Genomic DNA, 13,375 nt, shown 5'->3' with positions numbered 1-13,375 from the left:
GTATGCGTTCCCCCATTTTCATGTTTCCAAATGCCTCCTCCTAGACAGAACAGACAACTGTCAAAGGATGTTATTGTAGAAATACCCAGATAGTTCCATGTCACCAGCACAGGCTGAGCCCCTTCTGGTTTCCCCGTGGAACTATGATCCTGCTTCACATAGCAAAACTGCAACTGTAAAGTCCATAGATGTAACGGAGTCAAACCAGGACTGGCTCAGCTTGTTCCCCACCGCTCCTCTTCCCCCAATAACCTGGAGCCATCGGGTTGCCTTAAGATTGTAAACTTAAATCCTGGAGGCAGATCATTGTCAGTTCTGAGGAAAGAGGGATTATCAATGGGGTGCCTCACAGATCGGTCCTGGGAATAGTTCAGGTTCAGTATTTTCATGCATGGTGTGGCCTCGGAGGGGATTTTCTTGGAGAGGCTTGCTTTTTTGCAAATAATGCTAAGATCTCCAACAGAGGAGATATTCCTAATGAAATGCACAAAGTGAGGAGCGATCTGAGAAAATTCAAGGTGTGACTGGGTGCTTTGCAGCTAAATTGCAATATAAAAAAAAAAAAAAAAGTGTAGAGTCATTTGGGGAGCAGAAATCCAAGGGAGCAATGCATGATGTGGAGAGGGGAAGCTGAAATTCTAGTGTGTAACAATCTCTACTGAAAGAGTGCAACAAGGCAGTGGCAAGAGCCAGAGGGATACCAGGAAGAATGCATAGGGACAGACAAAAGCATAACCAGCTGCCCGTATTCTGACAGGCGCAAGGAAAAGAGACCACATTTCACCCATCCTGAAAGAGCTTCATTGGTTACCCGTATACTTCCGCATCATGTATAAAGCCTTAACTATCACCTATAAAACGATACATCAACTCACCACTCTCGATCTCCAATTCCCTCTCCAAGTACATAATTCCACTAGACCTACCAGAGATGCATATAGAGGTTCCCTCCTGGTTGTCCCCCAGCGAAAACGACCAAACACATCACCGTAAGAGATCGTGCCACCCCATCCACAGCTGGCCCTCTACTGTGGAATTCCATTCCTACAGACCTCAGACAGGAGCCCTGCCTCCCCAAATTTTAGGAAAAAACTTAAGACTTGGTTATTCAAGCAAGCCTTTCCGGACACAACTCAATGACACAATCCAATAACTCCTAAATCACCTTGTCGTTTGTTTATAACATTTATTTTGTATACTACATTTAAATTGTATATTGTTTAACCATTTCTATCCTCTTTTCTTATTTTTCCTACTCCAAGTTTGGCCACCTTTGTTAAATGTAACTGTACCTTCTGTCACCACAGTTCTAGTTCTATGTTCTTAAGTTCTATGTATTTTATTGCACCCCCATTCTATGTAAACCAGCAAGATATGTTTCATGATTGCCGGTATATAAAAACTCTAAATAAATAAAAATAAATAAATAAATAACCAGTAGAAAAATGGAAGTGATAGTGCCTCTGAACCCCTGGGGCTGAGGTCCTTACTGGGGAGTCCAAGGGCCACCCTCAAGTTCACGGGCTTAAGATATCCAAACTTCCTAAATACTTGCTAAAGCCCCACTCTCTCTGAGTTCCAAGATTTCCTGTTGGAGGGGAGAAACTTCTCTCCAAGGCCCTAACATTGTTAAGACAGTCTTTGTATCCAGCTATAATAATCACACACTGGAAGTGAATTAGGGTTTCCAACTTAACTTTTCTGACAACTGTTTGAAGAAATAATGAAAATATTTACAAGTCTTCATGCAGTCCAATCCATTTACATGTTTCGCTCTTCAATAAATTGTAATAAATTGTAATGCTCAATGCATCTTTTAATCCAGTGGTGCTTAACCGTTTTTGAGTTATGACACACATGGTATAGGGGCTTACTTCATTATGGCCCAATCATTACCTTCCCTATCCCTCCCCTGGCATCATCACTCTCTCTTTTCTTCCCTCACCCCAACACATCCATCCCCTGGCATCATCACCTTCCTTTCACTTACTGCCCTCCATCGCCTTTTCCTCTCTTCATTCACATCGCCCGCCTCCTCACATCATCACCATCTCTCCCCTTCCCTTCCTTCTACCTCCATCTCTGCTGCAGTCATCACCTTCTATTCCACCATGTTGTGTTTGTGGCATTGTAGACCCCTTGGTCGCAGTGGGAGATGACTCTGCCCATGGGGGAGGGGCCCCGTGGGGAAACCACTGTGATAGGCTGAACTTAGATAGCAGACACAGTATGGATAGAGGCTTTATTGTGACTGCTGTAGATAGATGGTGAAAGCAGGAAGGTAAGGCACTGATCCACAAAGTGCCAGTACATTCAACAGGCTCAGAAGTGTAGTCTCACCCAGATGTTCACGATAGGCGGGAGCCCGCAGTGCGGGTAACACCGTGGCTGGTGGGTGGAGCTGGAGCACCAGATCATAGAGGTACTCATGGAATGAAGGCGTCTTCCTGATGGTAGAATGGTGGGACCGAAGGGTCCGTGGTGCAGGATATAATGGCTGGTAGGCCCTCGAGGAGTGAGTACCCGATAGTCGGATATCCTGAAATGTAGAGAGAAAGACTCCCGAGGAGTGGTTGTCTTAGTTAGTGAGGACCCCGAAGGGTAGTTGAAAGCGAGGAGACCATCCGAGGAGTGGGTGTCTAGAGCTTCTACAGGAGCGAGCCCCTTGGAGTGATAGTGGCGTCTAAGCATGCTGCTTAGAGCGGATCAAAGTAGCTAAAACCGAAGTCCTTGCTAACTCAAGGTGCTAGCGGAAGAGGAGGCTTGTTATACCATAGGTACTACTGACGTCATGCTGTGGGGGCTGCCCTCGAAGGTTCCCTCCGCCATGACATGTATTAGAGCATAAGAGATGTGCGCGCTCGTGCCCTAGGAGTCCAAGGGAGTGAGCATGGCGAACTGGGATGCCCATGCTAATTTGAAAACGCCGAGACCCTCGGCATTCCGCACTGTGAGGCAGCCATCTTGCCCAAGGAGAGTGAAGGAGGAGAAAAAGAGGTAAGGCAGAGTGGTCGCAGCTGTCTGCGACCGACGGAACCAAACAGTACTCCCCTTCAAAGGGCCCCCTCCAAGACCTCTTCCAGGTGGTCTGGGCTTGCGTGGGTGTGCCAGGTGGAATTGATGTACCATCTCTTTGTCTGTAATATTGACCAGTGGTTCCCAGGAGTTTTCCTCTGGGCCATAGTTCTCCCATGAGATGAGATACTCCCATGTCTTGCCTCTTTTACGTACATCGAGGATGTCATCTACGGCATATTCAATGTCATCTTCTGTATCCAGGACTGGTAGGGCTCTGGGTCTTTCCTGGAGAACTCGGAGAGTATCCACTGGCTTTAGTAGAGATACATGAAACGCATTGTGTATCTTCATTGACGGAGGGTAATTTTAGACTGTATGTTAGATTTCCTAATCGCCGGAGGATGGCGAAAGGTCCCACAAAGTGAGGTGCAAATTTTGCAGAAGGAAGCTTAAGTCGAAGGTACTTGGTGCTTAACCAACCTTGTCTCCAGGCTGAAACTGGGGTGCTTTTTGATGATGTGCATCATAGGTTCTCTTTGCCTTTTGTCCTGCTTTGAAGAGAAGCTCCTTCGTCTTGCCTACAAATTTGGGATAATTCTGCTGCGGTAGCCTGGGCAGCAAGAGAGGCTACTGACAATGGAATTGACAGTGGAGGTAATGGTTGTCTCCCGTAGACAAGCTGGAAAGGGGAAGACCCCGTTGAAGAAGCAGGATGTCAATCGATGGCAAATTCTGCCCAAGGCAGTAATTCAGCCCAGTCATTCTGTCTAGAGTTGACGTAAGATTGCAGAAATTGTTCATCACATCAGCGTTCTATTCATCCTCTCAGTCTGATTGTTAGACTGAGGATGGTAGGCAGAGGTTAAGTCCAAGGCAATGTCAACTTTTTGACATAATGCTCTTCAAAACTTTGCAGTAAATTGCACTCCCCTGTCGGATAGGATATGTTTGGGCATCCCATGAAGACAGAAGATGTGTTTAATGAAGAGTTTTGCTAACTCAGTAGCAGAGGGTAATCCTGGTAATGCTACAAAGTGTAAATTCAAAGACTTGAGGAAAACTGCAAACTAGCAGATTTTATGTTTACCAATACTTATTATAAGATACTTTCAAAAAAACCAACAGAGAGTGGTATCAGAATAAGTAATGCTTTCCAATCTCATGGGCTCTTGCCCTTACAGGGCTGCAGCCCCTCTCCTGTATGAGCACTGTTTGATCACGTCACTTACCACTTCCCATATGGTATTTTTTATTTTGTTATTTTTTATGGTTGCATTTTTTCACTTTAATTCTGTTTTACTGTGCAAAAACCTCCCATTTAAAATTCCCCGTTTAAGACAATTGGACAATGTTTCGGCGCTCTCCTTGCGCCTGCTTCAGGGGCACTTAACTACTCTCCTACAAAGAAAGAACATTTTAATGATCCTTTTCTTAATTCAATTTAATTTTTATGTGACTAACGCAACGGGACTTACAATTTATTAAGAATTAAGAAAGGATTAAGAAAAGGATTAAGAAAAGGATCATTAAAATTGTTCTTTCTTTGTAGGAGAGTAGTTAAGTGCCCCTGAAGCAGGCGCAAGGAGAGCGCCGAAACATTGTCATTGTCTTAAACGGGGAATTTTAAATGGGAGGTTTTTGCAAGTAAAACAGAATTAAAGTGAAAAAATGCAACCATAAAAAATAAAATAAAAAATACCATATGGGAAGTGGTAAGTGACGTGATCAAACAGTGCTCATACAGGAGAGGGGCTGCAGCCCTGTAAGGGCAAGAGCCCATGAGATTGGAAGCACTACTTATTCTGATACCACTCTCTGTTGGTTTTTTGAAAGTATCTTATAATAAGTATTGGTAAACATAAAATCTGCTAGTTTGCAGTTTTCCTCAAGTCTTTGAATTTATGTTTTAGTATTAATTTGAGGAAGTGAGCCATTATCTTAGTAAATTTCAAATGCTACAAAGTGTGCCATTTTAGAGAAATGATCGACCGTAACCAATATGGTGTTATTGCTGCCGGATGATGGCAGGTCCACTATGAAATCGGTAGCGATATGGGTCCATGGTTCATCCGGTGATGGTAGAGGCTGTAATAGGCCCCACGGATGCCTGTGGTGGCTTTTGCTTGGCACAGACAGAGCAGGAACCCACGTACGCTTGTACATCCTTCTTCAAGGTTGGCCACCAATAGTATCTTTGCAACGTAGCTAGGGTACGACCCTGTCCTGGATGGCCTGCCAGATGGGAATCGTGTGCCCACTTCAACAGTTTTTTTCTTAAACTTCTGGCCACTACCATCTTCCTGGCAGGTACCCCAGTGTGGATGACTGCAAAGGACCACTCTTTCAGGATCGAAGATATGACGGGGTTCATCCGGCACATCCTGAGGTGAGAAGGATAAGGCATCAGCCCAAGTGTTCTTTCTGGACAGTACTTTCAGAAGGAAGTCGAATCTGTTGAAAAACAGAGACCATCTGGCTTGACGGTGGTGAGTCATTGAGCATGTCGAAGGTACTCTAGATTGTGATCAGTGTATACCACTATTTGGTTGTTGTGCGCCTTCTAGCCAAGGACGCCACTCTTCAAAAGCCAGCTTGATTGCGAGAAGCTTCCTTGTCTCCTATCCCATAATTTCTCTCAGCAGGCGAGAATCATCTAGAAAAGAAGGATGGAGCACATTGGATTCGGCTGTATTGACTTAATAACGTCCCCACACCAACATCGGATACGTAAACCGTCCATGATAAAAGGACGGTGGGTCAGGGTGGGCAGAGACAACGGCTTCTTTTTGAAAAGCCTCTTTGAGCATCAGGAAGGCTGAGATGGCTTCAGGAGACCAATTGGCAGGGTTGGCTCCCTTCTTGGTCATAACATTAGAGGGACTGTCAATGATGAGTAGTTTTTAATAAAGGATCAGTAGTAATTGGTGAATCCCAAGAAGCATCGCAATGCCTTCAGGCCTGTGGGTTGAGGCCAGTCCCGGATATTCTCAAGTTTCTTGGGTCCATTTGAAAACCATTCTTAGAACAATGTATCCCAGGAAGGGTACAGCTTCTTTGTGAAATTCGCACTTCTCAAGCTTTGCGTAAAGGTGGTACTCACGCAGGTGTCTTAGGACTTTCTTAACATCCTCCTGATGACCTTTGCAGATCTTGAGAAAAGATCAGTATATCATTGAGATATACTACTACTACGCATTGATACAGTAAATCCCGTAAGATGTCGTTCATCATAATTTGAAAGACTGCATGTGCATTACTTAAACCGAAGGGCATGACGAGGTATTCAAAGTGTCCATCACGGGTGTTAAAAGCAAGTCTTCCATTCGTCTCCTTCTTGAATACGCCACCAACTTGTAAGCTTCCTTTTAGGTCTAATTTGGAGAATATTTTGGGCTCCTTGGAGCCTATCAAACAGTTTCTGATATTAAGGGCAGGGGGTACCTGTCCTTGATGGTAATCTCATTCAGACCCCTGTAGTCGATGCAGGGGTGTAAGGGTGCCATCTTTTTTACCCTATGAAAAAGAAGCCTGCACCAGCAGGTGATTTGGAAGGTCTGATAATCCCTTTGTAGATTTTCTTGTATGTAGGTAGGACATAGCTTTAGTCTCAGCTACTGAAAGAGGGTAAACTCTTCCTTTGGGAGTTTTCTGAATTGGCTTCAGATTTATGGCACAGTCGAACTCTCTGTGTGGTGGAAGAACATCAGCTACTTGCTTTGAGAAAACATCCTGGAAGGAGGCTATTGTGAAGGTAAGCCAGGTAATGATGGGGTAGTGGGCATGCAGATGAGCGGTGAAACTTCAGCAGACACCGACCATGACAGTCTGGGTCCCCATCGGGACAGTTCCAAGGTAGCCCAATTAAACTGTGGCATATGGTCTTGAAACCACGGCAGCCCCAATACCACCAGATGCAATGGCTTTTCCAATACTAAAAAAGAAATAGATTCTGAGTGTACAGCTACAGTGTGCAGGCTGATGGCCTGGGTGGTTCATGAAACTCTCCAGGAAGTGGTTCTCCATGGATAGATGACAATAGCAGAAGCTTAGCTATTGGTGTAGTAGGAATCTGTAGAAGTCAAACCAAGAGCGCTTCAGAAAAAAATTACCTCCGGCACCGGAGTCAATAAGAGCGAGAGTTTGAAATTTGAGACCTCCACAAAGCAGAGATACAGGTAATGATAATGGAGGAGTAAGAGAGGTGAGGCCCATGAGGAGACGTCCTCCTGCAGATCCCAGGGCCTGTCAGTTTCCCAGACAAATGGGACAGATTTGGGCGGCGTGACCCGATTGGCCACAGTACATGCACAACCCCATGTGCTTGCGATAACGTTTCTCCTGAGAGGTCAAATGGCTTCGACCTAGTTGAATAGGCTCTTCCTCCTCTAGGGGTGCAGACAGTAAGCTGGAAGCAAACAGGCACAGGTTTAGGATGGTTGGCCCCCCACTGTAGACGTTCGTGGACTCTTAGCCTCCTGAGTACGATCGCGGATACGGTAGTCAGTTCTCCCTGCCAGTTCCATCAGGGGACTCAAGGGTATCAGGCAAATCACAAGCCACTAATTTGTCCTTTAGGCGAGAGTTGACACCCTCCATGAATATGGCACGTAAGCATCCAGTGTCCCAATGTAGTTCAGATGCTAGAGTCTTAAATTCAATAGGAAAGTCTGTACGTGGCTTGTTACCTTGTTGAAGGTTGAGCAAGGCAGATCCAGTGATGGTCTGGCGAGCCGGGTCATCAAACACAGACTTAAAAAGTTTTAGAAATCCTGGTATGTCATGCAGGATAGGATCTTCACATTCCATAACGGTGAAGCCCAGGCCAGGGCTCCATCCTTCTAGGAATGACAGGATGTTAGGTGGTCTTTGAAGCTTCAGTGGGAAAGAGGGTAGGCTGTAATGAAAAATGCATGCTGCATTGATTAACAAACCCTCTGCACATCTTGGCTTCAACCCGTTAAGCGAGTAGGTGTGAATAAAGGTACAGTGGTCTTAAGGGTTACCACTGGTGACAGCAATTCCTTCACAGAAGGAGCTGAGAGTTCAGTTGAGCATGTAACTGATTGAAGGCAGTAGCTAGGCTCTCCAAAGACTCTTGTTGTTCCGTGATCTGTTGGGCTAGGCCAGGACTGGCCTGCAGGGCTGCGGAGCTGAGCCGAGTCCATGGAGTTAGCAATCTGTTGCGTTTGTGGCATTCTGGACCCTTGGTCACAGTGGAGATGACTCCGCCCACCGGGAGGGGCCCTGTGGGGAACCACTGCGATAGGCTGAACTCAGATAGCAGACACAGTATGGATAGAGGCTTTATTGTACTGCTGTAGATAGATGGTGAAAAGCAGGAAGGTAAGGCACTGATCCACAAAAGTGCCAGTACATTCAACAGGCTCAGAAGTGTAGTCTCACCCAGATGTTCACGATAGGCGGGAGCCCGCAGTGCGGGTAACACCGTGGCTGGTGGGTGGAGCTGGAGCACCAGATCATAGAGGTACTCATGGAATGAAGGCGTCTTCCTGATGGTAGAATGGTGGGACCGAAGGTCCGTGGTGAAGGATATAATGGCTGGTAGGCCCTCGAATGGTGAGTACCCGATAGTCCGATATCCTGAAATGTAGAGAGAGAGAAAGACCCCCGAGGAGTGGTTGTCTTAGTTAGTGAGGACCCCGAAGGGTAGTTGGAAGCGAGAGACCCCTGAGGAGTGGGTGTCTAGAGCTTCTACAGGAGCGAGACACTTGGAGTGATAGAGTCATCTAAGCATGCTGCTTAGAGCGGTCAGAGTAGCTAAACCGAAGTCCTTGCTAACTCAAGTTGGTAGCGGAAGCGGAGGCTTGTTATACCCGGAGGTACTGATATGATGCGGTGGGGCCGCCCCCTAAGTTCCCGCCATGACGTATATTAGCGTGTAAGAGATGTGCGCACTCGCGCCCTAGGAGGCGATGGGAGTGAGCATGGTGGATTGAGACGCCCATGCTAGTTTAGAAACGCCGAAACCCTCGGCACTCGGCACCGGAGGCAGCCATATTGCCCAAGGAGAGTGAAGGAAGAGAAAAAGAGGTAAGGCAGAGAGGTCGCAGCCGTTTGCGACCGACGAACGCAACACACCACCCCTGGCATCATTACTTTCTCCTGCCTTCCCTCTTCCCTCCCAGGATCATCACCTTCCTTCTCTCCCCACCTCCTCTCCAGCATCATCAACTACTCTTCCCTTCCCTCTCCCTCCACCACTTGGCATCATCACTTTCTCTTTCCCTCCCTGTCCTCTCCCTCTACCCCTGGCATCACTGCCTTCCCATCTCTCTCCCACGCCATCCTTTTCATCATCACCTTCCCCAGTCTCTGCCCCTCTTCCTCCACCCCTGTGGCATCATCCTCACCTTCCCTTTCCCTCCACTGCCCTCCGCTGGCATCATCACCATCACTTTCCCTTTCTTACCGTCTCCCCCACTCAGCATCAGCACTTTCTCTTTCCTTCCCTCCCCCCCCATCACCTTCCCTTTCCCTCTCCCTCATCTCCCCAGCTTCCTAGCACATTCAGCTTGTCCCTTCTCCCCCATGGCCTGGTACTGACAGTCCTCACCGGCGCACTTTCCTGCTGCTGATTCTTCCTCCTCTGCCTGTTTCCCCTCTACAGTCGGAATTGCACAGGACCAGAGGATTTGCGAGCCTACAGTGCCTCATGCAGTTTTAATTGTAGAGAGCCAGCAAGGAGAAAGCAGAAGCAGCAGCAGCAGATACGCACTGCTCGCTGACTCCCCCTACTGCTGGGAGGATATCCTGCAGGCCAGCTGTTGTAGGGGAAAGATAACCTGAAGACTGCCACGGTGCTGGCTATCAATTGGAAGAAAATTTCACGGCACACCAGAACTGCAGCCACAGCGAAATGCTGTTTTAATCCATTCCTGATCTTTGGCCAATTGTAAAGGTAATTTAGAAGTTCCTTTCCAAATTTCAGGATTCAAGTTTCTCTAATTCAATGCAGTTGATACACTTCAAAGTCCCACAAGGCATACCTTTCTTCAGATGATTAGAAGGTACTTCTTACTTCACAGCCCAAATGTCTGCCTTCACTATCCAGGTGATAACATAGTGGTTAACACCAGACGGGTGTCACTGGTCTTCTCTGAAGTCCAGCTTTTCCTCCTCCCAGGAATGAATGAGCATGCCCGGGCCCTTGGGAACTCAGGCATAAGGTAAAAATAAGCCAGTTTCCAAAAGGTAACCCAAAATGAGGAAAGAAGAGTGCATGGAACTTCTCTTCAGAACAAAAAGAGTTAAAAACCCAAATTTTAAAAATGGGAAAATGGCACCTTTTCTTCTAGTCCATGCCCCAAATTTCTTTCCAAGAAACCCAAAGGTCATCTTCTCAAAACAGAACAAAAGCGAGGAGCAAGCATGAAAGCCTGCTTCCTCCGAAAAGGAGCAACTCAAAATTCACACCTATAAAGTGATGCCTTGGGTTTTTATAGGCAAGGACTCCGCCATTAAATTTTCTCACATGGGAAAGCTAGAACCCCACTATACCTACTTCTGCTCTGTACCCACTTACAGGCCGAGTCAGTAAAAGTCGAGGGAGAGCAGGCGAGCGCCCTCTCTCCTGGCGCGCGCACAGGCCACTCTCCTGTGCACGCGATTCAGAGGGGAAGAAGATGCAACTTAGGGCCCGCGGTAAAAAGGAGGCGCTAGGGACATTAGCACGTCCCTAGCGCCTCCTTTTTGACAGGAGCGGCGGCTGTCAGCGGGTTTGACAGCCAATGCTCAATTTTTCCGGTGTCAGTTCTTGAGCCCGCTGACAGCCACAAGTTTGGAAAATGGATGCCGGCTAAATTGAGCGTCCGTCTTCCCACCCGCGGGCTGCCGGCTGATTTAAATTTTTTTTTTTTTAATTTTTGACTTTTTTAAATTTTGGGGCCTCCGACTTAATATCGCTATGATATTAAGTCGGAGGGTGTACAGAAAAGTTTTTAATGCTTTTCTGTACACTTCCCTAATGCCGGCAGAAATTAGCACCTGCCTTTGGATAGGCGTTAATTTCTGAAAGTAAAATATGCGGGAATAACTAATAGGGCCATCAACATGCATTTGCATGTTTATTTTTATTTTTTTTTTAATTTATTATTTTTATATACCGACATTCGATCTCAATCGAGATATCACACCGGTTTACATTCAGGTACTGTAGATATTTCTCTATCCCCAGAGGGCTTACAATCTAAGTTTTTGTATCTGTTGTGGGAGCTATTAGTTTCGGGGGGTTGGACGCACATTTTCGATGCACTATTACCCCTTACTGTATAAGGGGTAAAGCTAGCACATTTAAAACACGCGTCCAAACCCTGTAACTGTAACTTAGTTAATTGGAATGCTCTTTTAATAGAGACTCTACACCTCTGTACAGGTCATGGGTGAGTTCTCATCTGGAATAGTGTGTCCATTTCTCAAGGCCATATTTCCAAAAAGGATTTAGACAGATTTGCGGCAGGCAGTCCAGGGGAGAGCAACCAAAAAAATCCTAAATATATATATGTATCTTTAATTCACACTAAAAATTAAAAATATCTGTAAAAGAATATAAAACCATTAAATAAATCTCATTGAAACATAAAATAAAGGAGGAAGCAGCTATTTAGGTCCTTCCAAAAGCAGCTACAAAAAAATAAAAAAAAAAAGAAAAACGTCAAAACTTTGCAAAGCAAGGCAGGTCATACATAAGAGACAGATCAAGGGGGGGCGAGCATTCCATAATGCAGGACCCACTAGAGAAAAAGCTTATTTCCAAGTATTCTCTTTTAATTTCTTTACGAGCTGAGATTTTCAACAGATTAGCCTATGAACCTAGTGATGACAAATAAAGAGGATGACTCACATTAAATGTCAAGTAACCCGGGTTTATGTCACTTAAAACTGTAAAAACTGAAGTCAGTAATCTAAATTGGGACCTAAATTTTAGTGGAAGCCAGTGCAAATTCTAAAGAATAGGAGTTATATAATCTCTGTGCCGTTTGCTGACATGAGAACAGGCAGCAGAATTTTGAATTTTTTCAAGGAAATCCTATCAAAAGAGAATTATAATAGATATGTTGTAATAGAATCAGAGCATAAGCCAATACAGGCAAATCATTTTGAGAGAAAAAAAGGTCTTAATGGCCTAACACGTCTCAACTGAAGGAAGCATCCTTTCACTACTGCAGAGATATGAGCTTTCATTTGGCTGTACAGTGTCTGTGATCTCACCCAAACTCTTTACTTCAGAACTACAGACTAAAATCTATGACATGACAGAAACGTTCAAATGCCTCAAATGTATACATAAAGGAGGTAATTTTCAAAGGAGTCATGCGCACAAATGTAGATTACTATTGTACCAATTTTCAAAAGTCATGTACTTGAGTAAAGTGCACTTAAGTGAGTAAATCCTGTGGACAATTCAATGGCATTTATTGTAGCAATTTTCAAAAGTCCACTTACTCAAATAATGTGCATTTTCTAGAGTAAAACTCAATTTTATTCGAATAAATGCTTTTTAAAATCAGGCCCATAAAGTGAAAAGGGAAGGTCTAGAACAAGAGGTCATAATACGAGGTTCAAAGGTGTTAGACTTAAGAGCAACATTAGGAAATCTACTACCAGTCTAGGTTACAGACAAAAACAGCAATATAATTCAAAAAAGCCTGAAATAAGCACAGAGGATCCCTGATGCCTAAGAACCAAACTGAAAGCCAGAACAAACTAACAGGCCGATTCAGTAAAAGTCGTGGGAGAGTGGGCGAGCGCCCGGCTCTTCCGGCGCGCGCATAGGCCACTCTCCTGTGCATTCAGTATTTAAATGAGGGCCCACGGTAAAAAGAGGCTCTAGGGACACTAGCGTGTCCCTAGCGCCTCTTTTTTGACAAGAGCGGCAGCTGTCAGCAAGTTTGATAGTCAACGCTCAATTTTGCCGGCGTCTGATTTCCGAACCTGTGGCTGTCAGCGGGTTTGAGAACCGACACTGGCAAAATTGAGCGTCCGATTTTCAACCTGCAAGCCGCAGGCCGATTTAAAATTAATTTTTTAAAATTATTTTTTACTTTGGGATCTCCGACTTAATGATATTATGTTGGAGGGTGTACAGAAAAGCCCAGCACCGGCAGAAATTAACGCCTATTTTTGGGTAGGTGCTAATTTCTGAAAGTAAAATGTGTGGCTTGGCTGCACATTTTATTTAGTGAATCGAGCGGGAATAACTAATAGGGCCATCAACATGTATTTGCATGTTGCGGGCGCTATTAGTTTCGGGGGGGTTGGACGTGCATTTTCTACCCCTTACTGAATAAGGGGTAAAGCTAGCTCGCTGAAAACGCGCGTCCAAACGCGGGTTAACAGT

At 45.4% G+C, this 13,375-nt stretch overlaps 1 long non-coding RNA gene across 1 annotated transcript in view; it reads left to right on the top strand.

Annotated features, from left to right (window-relative positions):
* The window catches only part of LOC115087542, a 50,086-nt gene that overhangs the window by 25,558 nt on the left and 11,153 nt on the right, over positions 1-13,375 (top strand). The gene's annotated exons all lie outside the window — the stretch shown is intronic.

This window comes from Rhinatrema bivittatum, chromosome 3 (genome assembly GCF_901001135.1).
Source record: "Rhinatrema bivittatum chromosome 3, aRhiBiv1.1, whole genome shotgun sequence".
Taxonomy (NCBI): Eukaryota; Metazoa; Chordata; class Amphibia; order Gymnophiona; family Rhinatrematidae; genus Rhinatrema; species Rhinatrema bivittatum.
The sequence above is the reverse complement of the archived record's forward strand: the minus strand, read 5'-3'. Positions and strand labels throughout refer to the sequence as shown.